General features: G+C 35.0%; 1 long non-coding RNA gene across 5 annotated transcripts in view; it reads left to right on the top strand.

Annotated features, from left to right (window-relative positions):
- The first annotated feature begins 1,967 nt into the window (after positions 1 to 1,967).
- LOC112027776 (uncharacterized) overlaps positions 1,968 to 14,932 on the top strand; it is a 25,463-nt gene continuing 12,498 nt past the window's right edge. The window contains exons 1-4 of one of the 5 annotated variants that reach the window (XR_010625558.1): positions 1,968 to 2,209; positions 2,997 to 3,103; positions 3,598 to 3,713; positions 14,423 to 14,505. This is a non-coding gene — a long non-coding RNA (uncharacterized LOC112027776). Of the gene's footprint in view, positions 2,210 to 2,996; positions 3,104 to 3,597; positions 3,997 to 5,733; positions 6,333 to 14,422; positions 14,922 to 14,932 lie in introns of those variants that run through there. The other 4 variants (XR_010625560.1, XR_010625557.1, XR_010625559.1 and 1 more) reach the window with 4 other exon arrangements.

Genomic DNA, 14,932 nt, shown 5'->3' with positions numbered 1-14,932 from the left:
TTTTGGTTTTCTTTATATATATATATTTTTTTGCCCTGAATTGGCCTTTACTTGCCTACATATATATTTAGCTTTTTTTTTTTTTTATTTTTTTTATTTATAAATTTACTGCCTTGGATCTGGGATCTTAATTTGGTGAGTAAGTTGGATGATATTACTTGATTTGATTTGTATTAGTTTGCTGGGTTAATGTTCTTCATATTTGTGTATGTTCTTCATGTGAGGAGTCTTTTGATCTGTTTAGGCTTTTGTTTTTGACATATCATGTGTTAGAGTAACGGCTGAAGGATAGGTGGGTTATGGCTCAGTAATGGAGGAAATCACAGGTGGGTAAAATGTCAAAATTTGAACCACAGGTAGGCACATAGAAATCGGGTCAAACCACAGGTGGAAAAATTGTAATTATCCCTTAAAATTATGAAACAATTACGAATAGGTCAATTAATGAGTTTTCCTAAACAATTATTAAATCATTAGCAAACTTACTATAACTAAGTCTCTAAAACTTGTCCTTGATATGATCTAGTGAAGGATTTGGTAGGAGAAATTTGACATGCTTCTTTATATTTAGATTTTTGGAAATGTGATGTTTGGAAGTATAAAATTCTAAAATTATATTTATACTATGTCTTTTTTTTTTTGAGGGGGTAATTACAATTTAATAGTGCTTATTTGTGGTTATATTTGGGTAAAGACTCCATAACTCACGCCATCACTTTAACGTAAGAATTAGAGAAATAATTAAAAAAATGAAGATAAAAAAAGTTAGAATTTTGTAAAGAGAAGTGCTATTGTCCTTAACATTTATGCAACAAATCTTGTTATTAGTTCTAATTTGAACCTGTAGGGTTCAATTTCTTTACGTAAACCCAAAGACAATGAATTTGTAGAGTATGGGTCGAAGAACTAGATTTGACAAGGGATTCACAGCAAAGGATTATCACTCTTTTTACTATTCATTGATCAGTTTCCCATACATTCCATGCCCCGTTTCAAACCCTCTCCCTCTATTATATAGCCACTCTCACTCTCATCTCTACCGTCCACGTGCTCCCCATCCATGAACTTGCTCAAGTACCTGTCACGTCAGGCAGCTTCTTTTCATCTCTGTGTGAGTGGCGGTAGGTTATGTTCCACGTGCTCCCCATCCATGAACTTGCTCAAGTACCTGTCACGTCAGGCAGCTTCTTTTCATCTCTGTGTGAGTGGCGGTAGGTTATGAAGCACTGTTCAGAGGTCTTCTCCACATAAATGCGGCCAGAAAAGCTGTTGCAATGCATTGAATACGGTGGCAGCAGCCTTTCCCTCAGATATTTCCTCATCCTTATCGTTCCTGAGTATGTTTTGAGCTTATCTTAATCAGGTGGAGTTCTCGGACAATCAATCAGGCTTTTCCCCTACTCAGTTAGTCTCCGATATCATATCAAAGTAAAATCTCTTCCTCGGACAGGTGATGTCCTCCTCGGACTGGAGATATCATCCTCGGACAGCGTTGATTCTCTACAGGAGGATTCCGCTTCACTCTGGGCCCTGCACTCTCCGCATCTTTATCTTCGGATGTGAAACAGTCCTCTCCTGGGTATTCGGCCCATTAACTTGGGTCTGACCCCCTTATCCCCCACAGAACCTATTTTAGAATTTTTTTATTCATTGGTAGCAACTATTAACAATTTTCTACTAAGAATTTATTGTAAAAATATTTTAAAAATATTGTGAACATAACATTTTTCTTCCAAACAATTTAGAACAAATCTTTTTTTTTTTTTTTTTTCTTTGCGGAAGAAATTCAGGACAAACATGATAACAAAAAACTATAGATTTTCTCGAATCCTGATCAAAACGGGGAGTATGAAAAAAATATTATTTCCTTCGGACATCGTTTTCTCAAACATGGTTATTTACTTATTATTTATTATTTATTTTTTTATTTTATTAATTATCTCTCTCCTACAAAAAGTTTCATTATTTATCACCCGTTTCTATCCCTCTTTCATCATCCGTATTTCCTTACTCTCTCTTTCTCTCCCAATCTATTCTCTCTCTCTCTCTCTCTCTCTTTAATTTTTGGTTCTGTTTTTTGGGTTTGATCTGATGAAGAAGATGGAAGGGGTTGTTGCTATGGAGTCTTCTACATATGCTGTGTGTGAGGACCCAAGAACCAGGTTGAGGCATCAGAATCTCTTAACTGGACATTGAAGAGCTACAGAAGGTAATTTCTTTTGTGGGTTTTCATGGATTTGTAAGTTCGTTTGTGGGTTTCACCAGATCTGATGATTGTTTGATATTCTGGAGGTTTGTATTTTTTTTTTCAGCGGTTTTATGGATCTTTGATTTGTGATTTTTTTGGTGTTTGGTTGCTTAAAAAACTGATTTTGGATCAAACCCAAGACGCTTTCACAAAATCTACACAAAACCCACATCTCCAGCCAACTAATTTTCCCAAAAACACATCATCTTCAGTTCTCTCAGTCAATTTATCAAACACCCATCTGAAACTCGAGCTTGGTACTACCAAATCAGATCTGATATGGCTTTGAATTAGAGATCCAAAACTGAGAGCAAGCTATAGCAGACGATGATGATGAAATTACGGTGGCTGTGGAGGAGGTGTTCATGCCGACCACGGCGGCGATGGCCCGACTTTTATGATGTGAAAAAAAGTAATTCCAGTATTAATTTCATAATTAAATAACAACTTCCTGACACATATGATTGGTTGTGAAATTATTGTGGACACATATGATTGGTTGTGAAATTATTGTGGAAGTAACATTACTCAACATGTGAATCAACCAAAATGTTTCTATTTCTCATATGTTTGGCTGTGAAATTGTCGTGGACATAACGAACTCTATATGTGAATCAACCAAAATGTTTCTAAAAAAAAAAAAAAAAAAAAGGGTATGACGAGGAAATAGTAGTTTTGTGGATTTTTTTTCTTCAAAACTCTGATTTTTTTTTTATTCATTTATTTGTTTATTGTAATTATTTTTCAGTGAAGTGGTGAAGTGAGTTACGGATTCCCAGCGGAGGCCAACTCAAGTGGGTGAAGTAACAAAGTAATTCTACCAAAAAGAGAAGAAGTACCAAAGTCCAAATCATGGTAGTCACTGCTAAAATGAGCCTAACTACTAAATTGTAATTAACTTCTTTTTTAAAAAAGAAATATGATAATATTTCCCAAAAAAAAAAGAAAAAAGATATCCCCATGTTTGATTTAAGTTACTTACTCCGCATAGTTCAGAAACATTTTTCATAGCATGTCTCAGAATATTTTTTTTAAAGAAACCATGCCTTTTGTTTCTAAAAAAGGGGTCTGACATGATGCACATTCCATTTGATTTAATCAGGTTAGGAAATTTATGTGTGATGTAGATAACAATGTTAGCAACATGTTTTAAAATTTTTGTAGCCATTGGTTATGTGTATTGAGAGATAAATTAATCCCCAAGTTTGTAATTTGAAAATTTGTGCCTCGTTTTTGAAAAAAGGAAAGAAAAGGAAGCTACATTGTTAGAAATAGAATCTACTACATCTCATAAACTTTCGAACAACAAATGATTTTGTTTTTTGTTTTTTGTTTTTATGTTGGATTAGAATTGAGAGAGATAAGAGAAATCAAAGTAGAAGATGACCCTTCAGAACTGCACCTTTTGGACAAGAGAGACTGGGATCCATGTCAAGATGACCAAATGGTTGACCTATTTAGTTTTGTAAGTTCTTGATAGATTTAAATTTTTTTTCTTCCACAACTGTTGTCACTTTTGGTTTTTTCTATAACTCACTTGAGTTGTTCCCCTTAGATTTATATAAAAAGGGGTGCAATGGCTCATTTTTGCAGACAAGATTTTAGTGGTGTTGTTGATAACAACATGCACTGAAACCTCTCTTTCTCGTATCAATTTCTATTAATGCATTTAGATCGTGGATGTTGTGTGTTTTGTGTTTGTAACAAATATAACCGTATAAGCTATATCAATATTATATTTGTGTAAAGGAGTTCAAGACAGTGTAGAACATTTACATAGATCACGTTTATTTGTGACTTCAGTAGATGTATGTAAAGAAAGAACTCTTGTTTTATATACTTATTTTGATTTTCAAGTTTTCAACACCTCATATATTTTAAGTATTCATTATTTATAGATAGATATGAAAATAATACCAACAAAAGTTTAAAACATAAAATACAACATTTTCATGCATTGGCGAATTCCTTTCCTTTTTTGTAAGTTTCATTTGGATGATCATATTTTCACCTAAGAAAAAGAAAGAAAGAATATACCACTTTTTAAAGCATCACATATTTTAAGGTACAAATATAATTTTACACAATATACACAATAAATGGACGAGAATAAGCTTATCCAAACCCCCTACATATTTTCTAAACATGATTTTGAAAGCAAGCCTAAAAAGCTTGCACATGTTACACTATAAAATAATTATCTTTAGACTCTCCACATGTAATTGCCTGTCCAATCGTTCTTCATCTTGAAATGATAAAAAAAAATTAGATGAAAATAAACTCATCCAAAAGCACATGTACTTCCTAAACACGGTTTTGAAACCGGTGCTAAAAAGAAAGCATTCACGTGTTACACATTAATTCTGTCAGATCATTATACATAAACTGTACACATGTTATCACATCTCTAATAATTTTCTCTCTCGAAGCAAAAAATAGGGATGAATAAAGCAGAAGTATGTGAGGCCATCAATGGGAATGTCTTATTTTTTAGTAATGCTATAGACACTAATTTACAACTTTTTATTGGTTCATATTTGAATTTATCATAACATCACTTTTGTATCTACTAATAATTATTTTTGTCTCTCTAAACTTATATCTTATTTTTCTCTTCTAAGCTTATGGTTGTTGATATCATATTTTTTCTGGCCTTAAAATTTGATGAAAACTTAAGGTTTAAATTAAGGGATTTTGTGAATTTAATGGTTAGATCTTGTTTTTGTTGGTTTCAATCGATTTTATGATATTAACCAGGTTTTAAATCAAATATTATAAAATTCCTTTCATGTGAAAGTCTTTGAACATAAAATTCCTTTCTATATTCCTTTCATGAGAATATAGAAATTGTCCCCATTGGAAGATGTGTAGTTTCACATAAAATATGTATTATTTTCCCTTGAATGGCCCTAATTTGCTCTTTAGTTGATTTGGATGGATGTGTGGATTTCAGTTAGCTTAACGAATAATATGATGGTTAAATAAGAGATATGTGGCTCAATTTTCGCTTACACCATTGGTGTTTTGCTGTGATGATAAAATGTTATTATCAGGAACGAATGTCATAGGTTAAAACTCTAAAAAAAAAAGAAAAAAAAAGAAAAGTAGATTTGGATAGATGTTCTGAAATCACATTTTTATTCTCTAAATTACTTTATTTTTCATGGAATGAATGTCATCACATTTATTGGGTCCAACTATTTACAATTAAATTGCCGCATTTACACTTATATTTCCATACTCATTGTTCTTGCTTCTTCTTCTTCTTCTTCTTTAAAACTTTCTTTGATCATTTTTATTTTTGAAATTGCCGCATTTACACTGTTTATTTTGAAGTAAAATATTTTTTGAAATTTATTTTTCTCATTTTCAGCTGTTTGTTTGCAAGTAAAATATAGTCATTTGTAAAATGCTTTACCTTTGAAAATTTGGTAAAACAATTCCATAAACACACAGTGGCTTCCCATCTCCCATCTTGTCGCTAGGTCACTAGTTCAGTGGTCGGATACATAGCTTCGATGGTCGGTGATGGTGGTCCGATGGTTGGAGAGTCCGCTCCAGAGACCGATGCCGGTGGTCTAGTTAGCGGTGACTCCACTCTATAACTAGTACTGGTTGTCTTGTGTTTAGAGACTTCGTTACGGCGATCGGTGCCGGCAGTGTGGTGGCACCAGACGCTTAACCGATGATCGGTGCTTGTGGTTTGATGGCCGAAGACGCTGCATTAATGGCTAGTGTTAGCGGTCCAATGGCCAAAGACATTGCACTGCAACTAGTGCTAGAGATCTAGTATTCGAAGACGTCGTTTTGTCAACCTATGTTGGCGGTCTGGACATCAGAGATATCGCTCCAATGGTGATTGTTTGAAGTCCAGTCATTGAGCCATCACTTTGACTGCCGGTTCCAACGGTTTGGTCACCAGACCTCTGACACCAACGACTTTGGTGTTGAGCTATCATTTGTTGAGGTTCAAAATATCACAATATTGTATCAAAGCCTAAAACAATACAAAAAGGTTGAAATCTAAGAGCCATTTGGGCTTTCAAGGAAAGTGCAAGGCCCAAATTCATTAAAAAGTCAATAGGAAGAGTCAAGCCTAAAAAGCTTGCACATGTTACACTATAAAATAATTATCTTTAGACTCTCCACATGTAATTGCCTGTCCAATCGTTCTTCATCTTGAAATGATAAAAAAAAATTAGATGAAAATAAACTCATCCAAAAGCACATGTACTTCCTAAACACGGTTTTGAAACCGGTGCTAAAAAGAAAGCATTCACGTGTTACACATTAATTCTGTCAGATCATTATACATAAACTGTACACATGTTATCACATCTCTAATAATTTTCTCTCTCGAAGCAAAAAATAGGGATGAATAAAGCAGAAGTATGTGAGGCCATCAATGGGAATGTCTTATTTTTTAGTAATGCTATAGACACTAATTTACAACTTTTTATTGGTTCATATTTGAATTTATCATAACATCACTTTTGTATCTACTAATAATTATTTTTGTCTCTCTAAACTTATATCTTATTTTTCTCTTCTAAGCTTATGGTTGTTGATATCATATTTTTTCTGGCCTTAAAATTTGATGAAAACTTAAGGTTTAAATTAAGGGATTTTGTGAATTTAATGGTTAGATCTTGTTTTTGTTGGTTTCAATCGATTTTATGATATTAACCAGGTTTTAAATCAAATATTATAAAATTCCTTTCATGTGAAAGTCTTTGAACATAAAATTCCTTTCTATATTCCTTTCATGAGAATATAGAAATTGTCCCCATTGGAAGATGTGTAGTTTCACATAAAATATGTATTATTTTCCCTTGAATGGCCCTAATTTGCTCTTTAGTTGATTTGGATGGATGTGTGGATTTCAGTTAGCTTAACTGATAATATGATGGTTAAATAAGAGATATGTGGCTCAATTTTCGCTTACACCATTGGTGTTTTGCTGTGATGATAAAATGTTATTATCAGGAACGAATGTCATAGGTTAAAACTCTAAAAAAAAAAAGAAAAAAAAAAGAAAAGTAGATTTGGATAGATGTTCTGAAATCACATTTTTATTCTCTAAATTACTTTATTTTTCATGGAATGAATGTCATCACATTTATTGGGTCCAACTATTTACAATTAAATTGCCGCATTTACACTTATATTTCCATACTCATTGTTCTTGCTTCTTCTTCTTCTTCTTCTTTAAAACTTTCTTTGATCATTTTTATTTTTGAAATTGCCGCATTTACACTGTTTATTTTGAAGTAAAATATTTTTTGAAATTTATTTTTCTCATTTTCAGCTGTTTGTTTGCAAGTAAAATATAGTCATTTGTAAAATGCTTTACCTTTGAAAATTTGGTAAAACAATTCCATAAACACACAGTGGCTTCCCATCTCCCATCTTGTCGCTAGGTCACTAGTTCAGTGGTCGGATACATAGCTTCGATGGTCGGTGATGGTGGTCCGATGGTTGGAGAGTCCGCTCCAGAGACCGATGCCGGTGGTCTAGTTAGCGGTGACTCCACTCTATAACTAGTACTGGTTGTCTTGTGTTTAGAGACTTCGTTACGGCGATCGGTGCCGGCAGTGTGGTGGCACCAGACGCTTAACCGATGATCGGTGCTTGTGGTTTGATGGCCGAAGACGCTGCATTAATGGCTAGTGTTAGCGGTCCAATGGCCAAAGACATTGCACTGCAACTAGTGCTAGAGATCTAGTATTCGAAGACGTCGTTTTGTCAACCTATGTTGGCGGTCTGGACATCAGAGATATCGCTCCAATGGTGATTGTTTGAAGTCCAGTCATTGAGCCATCACTTTGACTGCCGGTTCCAACGGTTTGGTCACCAGACCTCTGACACCAACGACTTTGGTGTTGAGCTATCATTTGTTGAGGTTCAAAATATCACAATATTGTATCAAAGCCTAAAACAATACAAAAAGGTTGAAATCTAAGAGCCATTTGGGCTTTCAAGGAAAGTGCAAGGCCCAAATTCATTAAAAAGTCAATAGGAAGAGACCCAAGCCCACGAGTGGGCAAGCATTGGGCCTTACGAAATAAAGAAAAGAGAAGCTCAGCCTAACCCATAAGGGAAAAAATCGCTGGGCACCCAGGGAGAAAAACTGAACTAGGATACTTGATGATTCCCATAAGCCTGAGACCCTCGGGATATGCAACAGGGCCAGGTTGAGATTGAGACATCTCAAGGGAGCATGCCCAGGAACACAAAGAACGAGAGCAAATGTGTCCCATCAACCACTCAATGATGCAGAAAAGGAGTAGAAGACTTGGGAAACAGCAACTCATGAATAAGGGTTTGGTACCTCGGGAAACCTAGGAAGATGCACCATGAAGGAGGGAGGCTGGGAATCTTTCAGCCTAATAGAAAGGAATCTGCCCATTTAGGGAAAATGACAAAAGGCAAAGCAACTAAAAGGTGGGTCTGAAAAGGGTGGTGTTTAGAAGCCTTGGGAAAAGAAAGATTAGAAGTCAGCTCTTTAGGACCTCCTAAAATAGGAAAGTCAGCTAGAGGCTTTTGAAAAGGGAACCTCAAAAGAGGGAAATAGTGAGAAAATGAGGAAGGGTCCAGCCATCAATGTTGCTGATAAAACATTGATTCTGGTACCCAGGGTAGCAAATGGAGGGAAACAATGGTACACCAAAAATCCTAAGGTGACACTATAAAAGGAGGGGTAGCCAACAGTGAAATTCATTCAGCAACAGTGAATTAGAGGGAAAAGATCATTTAGAAAACTCTTTCAAAATTTAAAACGACAGAAAAGATGGAAAACACCGTCCAGGATCCCAAAGCAGCAACTAGAGAATACACTTAGATTCAAAGAGATTTAAACTCGCAAGTCTTGGAAGCCTGAGAAGCTATCCAAGTTTCTGATTTTTAAACTTATTTGGACCTTGTAACATATCCTAGTGCAGAAAGAGCATGATGTATTAAAAACTTAAGAAAATAATGAATCATTTCTTACTATCCTAAGGATCCCTAACGTTTATTTCACTTTTCATTTTGCTTATACCATTCTTTACTGTCCCTTGCTGTACAATACGTGTATATTTTCTATATGTTAGCATGTATGTGTTGTAAGGATCCACGCTTTGTGCACAACTTGGTTCTAAATCAGCCAAACTTAGTTGCGGTGAACCAAGCACAGTCCCTTTAAACGTAAAGCATTGGGCCCAGCATCCTTGTTTCTACTTGGGCCTGTGTGCTGTCAAAAAATAGAACCCACATTAGTTTTGGTGGTTTGCTTAAAAAAATTTACTTGTCATATCAAACTCCTGAAATTATATTTTACTAAAAATGTTGTATATGTAAAATATTTTACTTCAAAACAAACGAAGTGTTAATTGAATTGGTCCCACAAATTTTATTTGTGAAATGCGTGTTCTTTGAATTTTTTTTTTCCCCATTTTATTGAGCACGTCCAAATTCAATTAAACTAGGTCCGTTACAATTTTATTGTGCTATTCTCTAAACAATAGTTATTAAACCTAGCATGTACATTTACTCGATTTATGAGTTGGGTTATTGGATCACCAGTTCAACTAGTGAGTTATCGGTCGAACCATAGGATCAAATAATTCTTTATATATATATATATATATAAAGAATTCAATATATAAAATAAGTTTGAGAAATCATAGCATAAATATGTAAATTAGAAAATTAGGCATATGACTAAATTAAACTAGCAATTATAACTCAAAATCAAGGTTTTTACAATAATAGAGTAGTCTGTTGATAGAGTGTGAGTCTTAAAGGTAGGAAAACAAACAAAGAAGTGCACCTTTTGTTTTAATTCTTTAGGTTTTCTACTCTTTAAATCACCATTTACCCATTAAATAGTAAAGAAGTTAATAATATGGACCTATTAATGTAATTTTATAATTTTACAAATCCAACAGGTTAAATAAACCCGTTCTGGTTACCTGAGTTGCTACAAACCCATTGAGTTTGATTGGATTTGACTAGGTCTTACACAAAAATGATCTATTTAAACACCCAAGCTGGTCTAGGTATCGAGTGATCGGGTTTTTGGTTTGACCAGCTTGGTCCGTCCCGATTTAATAACTATGCTCTAAACTAATAATTCTTTAGGTTTTCTACTCTTTAAATCACCATTTACCCATTAAATAGTAAAGAAGTTAATAATATGGACCTATTGATGTAATTTTATAATTTTACAAATCCAACAGGTTAAATAAACCCGTTCTGGTTACCTGAGTTGCTACAAACCCATTGAGTTTGATTGGATTTGACTAGGTCTTACACAAAAATGATCTATTTAAACACCCAAGCTGGTCTAGGTATCGAGTGATCGGGTTTTTGGTTTGACCAGCTTGGTCCGTCCCGATTTAATAACTATGCTCTAAACTAATAATTCTTTAGGTTTTCTACTCTTTAAATCACCATTTACCCATTAAATAGTAAAGAAGTTAATAATATGGACCTATTGATGTAATTTTATAATTTTACAAATCCAACAGGTTAAATAAACCCGTTCTGGTTACCTGAGTTGCTACAAACCCATTGAGTTTGATTGGATTTGACTAGGTCTTACACAAAAATGATCTATTTAAACACCCAAGCTGGTCTAGGTATCGAGTGATCGGGTTTTTGGTTTGACCAGCTTGGTCCGTCCCGATTTAATAACTATGCTCTAAACTAATAATTCTTTAGGTTTTCTACTCTTTAAATCACCATTTACCCATTAAATAGTAAAGAAGTTAATAATATGGACCTATTGATGTAATTTTATAATTTTACAAATCCAACAGGTTAAATAAACCCATTCTGGTTACCTGAGTTGCTACAAACCCGTTGAGTTTGATTGGATTTGACTAGGTCTTACACAAAAATGATCTATTTAAACACCCAAGTTGGTCTAGGTATCGAGTGATCGGGTTTTTGGTTTGACCAGCTTGGTCGGTCCTGATTTAATAACTGTGCTCTAAACTAATTACATTGACGAATGCATATTTAAAAATTGGTATTGTCTATTAGGGTAATAACACTCTCCTCTCTTGAGATTTGGTGGGATAACACTCCACCCCAAACCTGAAGGGGAAAAAGAAACTTCCTTCTCATGAGGTTTGAAAAAATTAACACTTTCTCCTTCTGTTTATATTAATAACAAAATATTCTAAATTTTTTTAAAAATTCTTTTACAAAAGTTTAACCATGGTTAATAAAAACATAACTAATAAATTTATAATAAAAATGCAAAATTTGTTAAGCACCAAAATACTTGCAATGACAAATTTTCCATAACCTGTTTAAAAAAAGAAAAAAAGAAGGAAAAGAAGAAGAAGAAGAAGAAAGATAGCAAAAAGCATACTTAATATTTTAAATACACTTTAATTAAAAATTGAAAACAATAGATTTTAATTTTGAAATGGAGATAATTTTGGAAACCTGCTTTCAAGCAAAGAGCAGGTTAGCACATAGTATTTTTAATGAGAAAGAGCTTGTGTCCAGCGTCTAGTAAACGCGTAGGGATTCGAACATGTGTTCGCATCTCAACGTGTCCAGTGGGCAGATACGAGTTGTGTCATTTTTAATAAGGGAAAAATGTCTTTTTTTCATTTTTCTTCAAGTCTGGGGCGTTGTCATCTTTCCAAACCCGAGAAGAGTATAATTACTTGTTCATTTTGTAGTCATTGCTAGGTGGGAGCTGACATTTGATACAAGTCTCCTAATTCTAGAGTCTTCCCCCTCTCCCCATGCATAATCGAATTGCAGCAAGCAAGCTCAAATCCTCCCCCACGCGTCCCTCATTTTTCCTACACCCCTCTTTATCATTTTCTGCACCCCAAACCTCCCACTCTATTGATCATCTCTGTACACAAATACACACACATAATTTGAATTCTACGCCATTCTCACTGCTACAATACCTACTGAGACACTGAACTTCTCACAACAATGACAAAATACCAACCCATTCTTCAACTGTGAATACACACAAAATGGGGCCTGGACCCATAATATACACAGAAAAAAAACCACATCTCACCTGCAAACCCAACCAAAAACACATTCCCACGTGCCTTTTGGAACCTCCTTGGGTTTGATAGAAGATCGAGAGAGTCAGAGAGGTTGGGTTGGAGGTCGAGTTGCAGAGCTCGAGATCCGGCCATGGAGGCTCGGGCTTGGTTGGCAGAGAGTCTGAGGTTTAGAGATAGAGAGAAGGGTTCTGACTTTTGAGGCCTAGAAGGTTTGGTGAGAAGGAAAACCACCGTCAGTGGTGGCGAGTGGTGGAAAGTTGCAGAGCTCGAAGCTCCGGCCATGGAGAGAGAGAGAGTACTGTTGTAGAGGCAGGGAACCGGGTTGAAGAAATATGGAACTTGGGTCGGGTTTAGCTCGGCCCAGCTCTACAGGTCCAACCCACCTCTACAGGTCCAGCCCACTGAAGCTTCTTGACCTTGAGGCCATTTCTAGCGTTTCAACCCAGCCCATTTGGTATGAGTCCTGAATACCTTCAAGCCCAAGAAATCCTAAGCCCAGCTTTAACCCTCCTCTATAACTAAAGTTTCAGGAAGCTTAAGAATTTCGTTAGGCCCAGATCCGAATTCTTGAAATCTTCAGGCCCAATCTGAAAAATCCCTCTATCCATCACACACATAAGCCCAATCTGAAAATCAAAACAAATTCAAGCCCAAAAGTAAACGGCCAGCCCATTCATATAAAAGTAAAACTTAAATCAAATCCCTAAGCCCAAAACATTTCAAAATTGCAACTTTGCTACCAAACTTTTCACAGTTGCATTTTTGGCTCCCCAAATTTTCATAAATTGCATTTTTGGCCCCCAAGGTCACCAAATATCCAAAATCCCTAAAAATAATTGAAGTGTCTTCTAGATCAATAATTTTGTCAATGAATTCACATGTTGGTTGATTAGATTTGCATAATATACTCTTTGTACTTCACATGCTTAACTTGTCAATATGCTTATCTCCTCTTTCCTATTGTGATTTAATTAATGTTGTGTTTATGTCAATTCCCTTGGGGATGTATGTGAGTTTGCATGCTATTTTCATAGATAGCATTGTGAATTCTCCATCTCATAACAAAAAAGGCTTAATATTTGCACCATTTTCAAAGAAAGAAAACAAAAATTTTCTAATATTCTTGGAGGGTATTTTGCAACAAAAACTCATGATATTTTCAATAAAAACCCTTGGAGGGTATTTTCCTACAAAATTTCATGGGATTTTCATCCCTTGGAGACTTTTTTTTAAAAAAAAACTTATGAGATTTTCATCAAAACCCTTTTTTTCCTAAAGAATAAAAAAAATGGAGTGAGATAAATTTCTTGCATTTAGAATAATTTATCTATGTATGCCTAATTGTGTTTCCTCACTAGTACATAGTATCTTACATACCATGCATTCTCACATGCACACGCATTTTCACATGCTTCACATGCTTACATGTCCATAAATACTAACTTGTACAAGCATCCTCACATGTTTCTTTGAATCCAAATGCCAAATGAACAAGTCACAGTTCAAATAATAGAAATTAGGATTTAATCATAACAAGGTACTATCTTATGATAGGCTTTGTGGGGTGTCTAACACCTTCCCATAGTAATAGAACTTCTGAGTCCATGTCTTTGGTTCAAGACATTTGCCTTTCCCTTTAGTTTAAGAACCCTTAGGGTAATTCTTAGTTAATTAGGTAATAGATGGATTAGACATAGATGACCAATCACATCTTAGAAACCAATAGTTGGTGATGACTCTAATAAAATGGAAAGATAATGAAGAGACTGCCATGCACCTACATCATTCTAGTGTAGGACACAAATCACACACTTGGATCACACGTTGCCAATAAACTCCTCACATGTAGAAGGTTGATTCTCGAGAGATGCTTGGGAATTTCGATGTCAACAGTTGTGGTCACCTTATCCAAATTCTGAAACACAAGAAAACTCAGATTTTTGATAAGGGACACAAAACCCGCATGGTTTTTTACATTTTCATCCATGGAGTCTCTCAAATCGATGTTCCCAATTTTTACCACCAAGCCATTTTTCTTCAAGACAAAACCTCTTAAGCTTCCAAGTTTTCAATCAAGCCACCCCCACCAGTTGCTGGAACCAAATATTCCAAACTTACCATCAGTTGCTTGCATATATTCCAGGATCGACTGTGGAATGTAGATGTTGAGCGCATTATGCAGGCTATGAAGCTGGATAATGTAGTGGTGGAGCTATGTAGAAGCAGGCAAGTATGACTTGGTTTTTGGATATACGTGAGTGTTTGTATATGTATTATTTATGCAAATCGTGAATATTGTTTGTTTGAGACATCAAATCGGAATTCATTAGGATTTTGTTTAGTCTACTGAAACGCTGCTCTATAAGTTATAAACTGATGTGGATGCTGCTGTCATGAATTTTTGAGAGCTTTTTACCACTTGCCTTGCCTTCCATGTCAAGGTTTCGCAAGGGAAGGTGTTTGACAAGTTTTCACTGATTACGGTGGTCAAAGGTTTCCAAGAATTCCCAACTTGAGCTGTAAATGATACTTAAAGGATTAAGTGGTGCCAGCAATCTCTGATTTACAATCTAGACAAACAAACAAAATCTGCTATCAAATTGCTTTTATATGATCGATCCACCTATAAGATTTTTTTTTTTTTTTTTTTTTT

This window comes from Quercus suber, unplaced genomic scaffold, assembly GCF_002906115.3.
Source record: "Quercus suber isolate HL8 unplaced genomic scaffold, Cork oak 2.0 scaffold_593, whole genome shotgun sequence".
NCBI classification, from domain to species: domain Eukaryota; kingdom Viridiplantae; phylum Streptophyta; class Magnoliopsida; order Fagales; family Fagaceae; genus Quercus; species Quercus suber.
The sequence above is the reverse complement of the archived record's forward strand: the minus strand, read 5'-3'. Positions and strand labels throughout refer to the sequence as shown.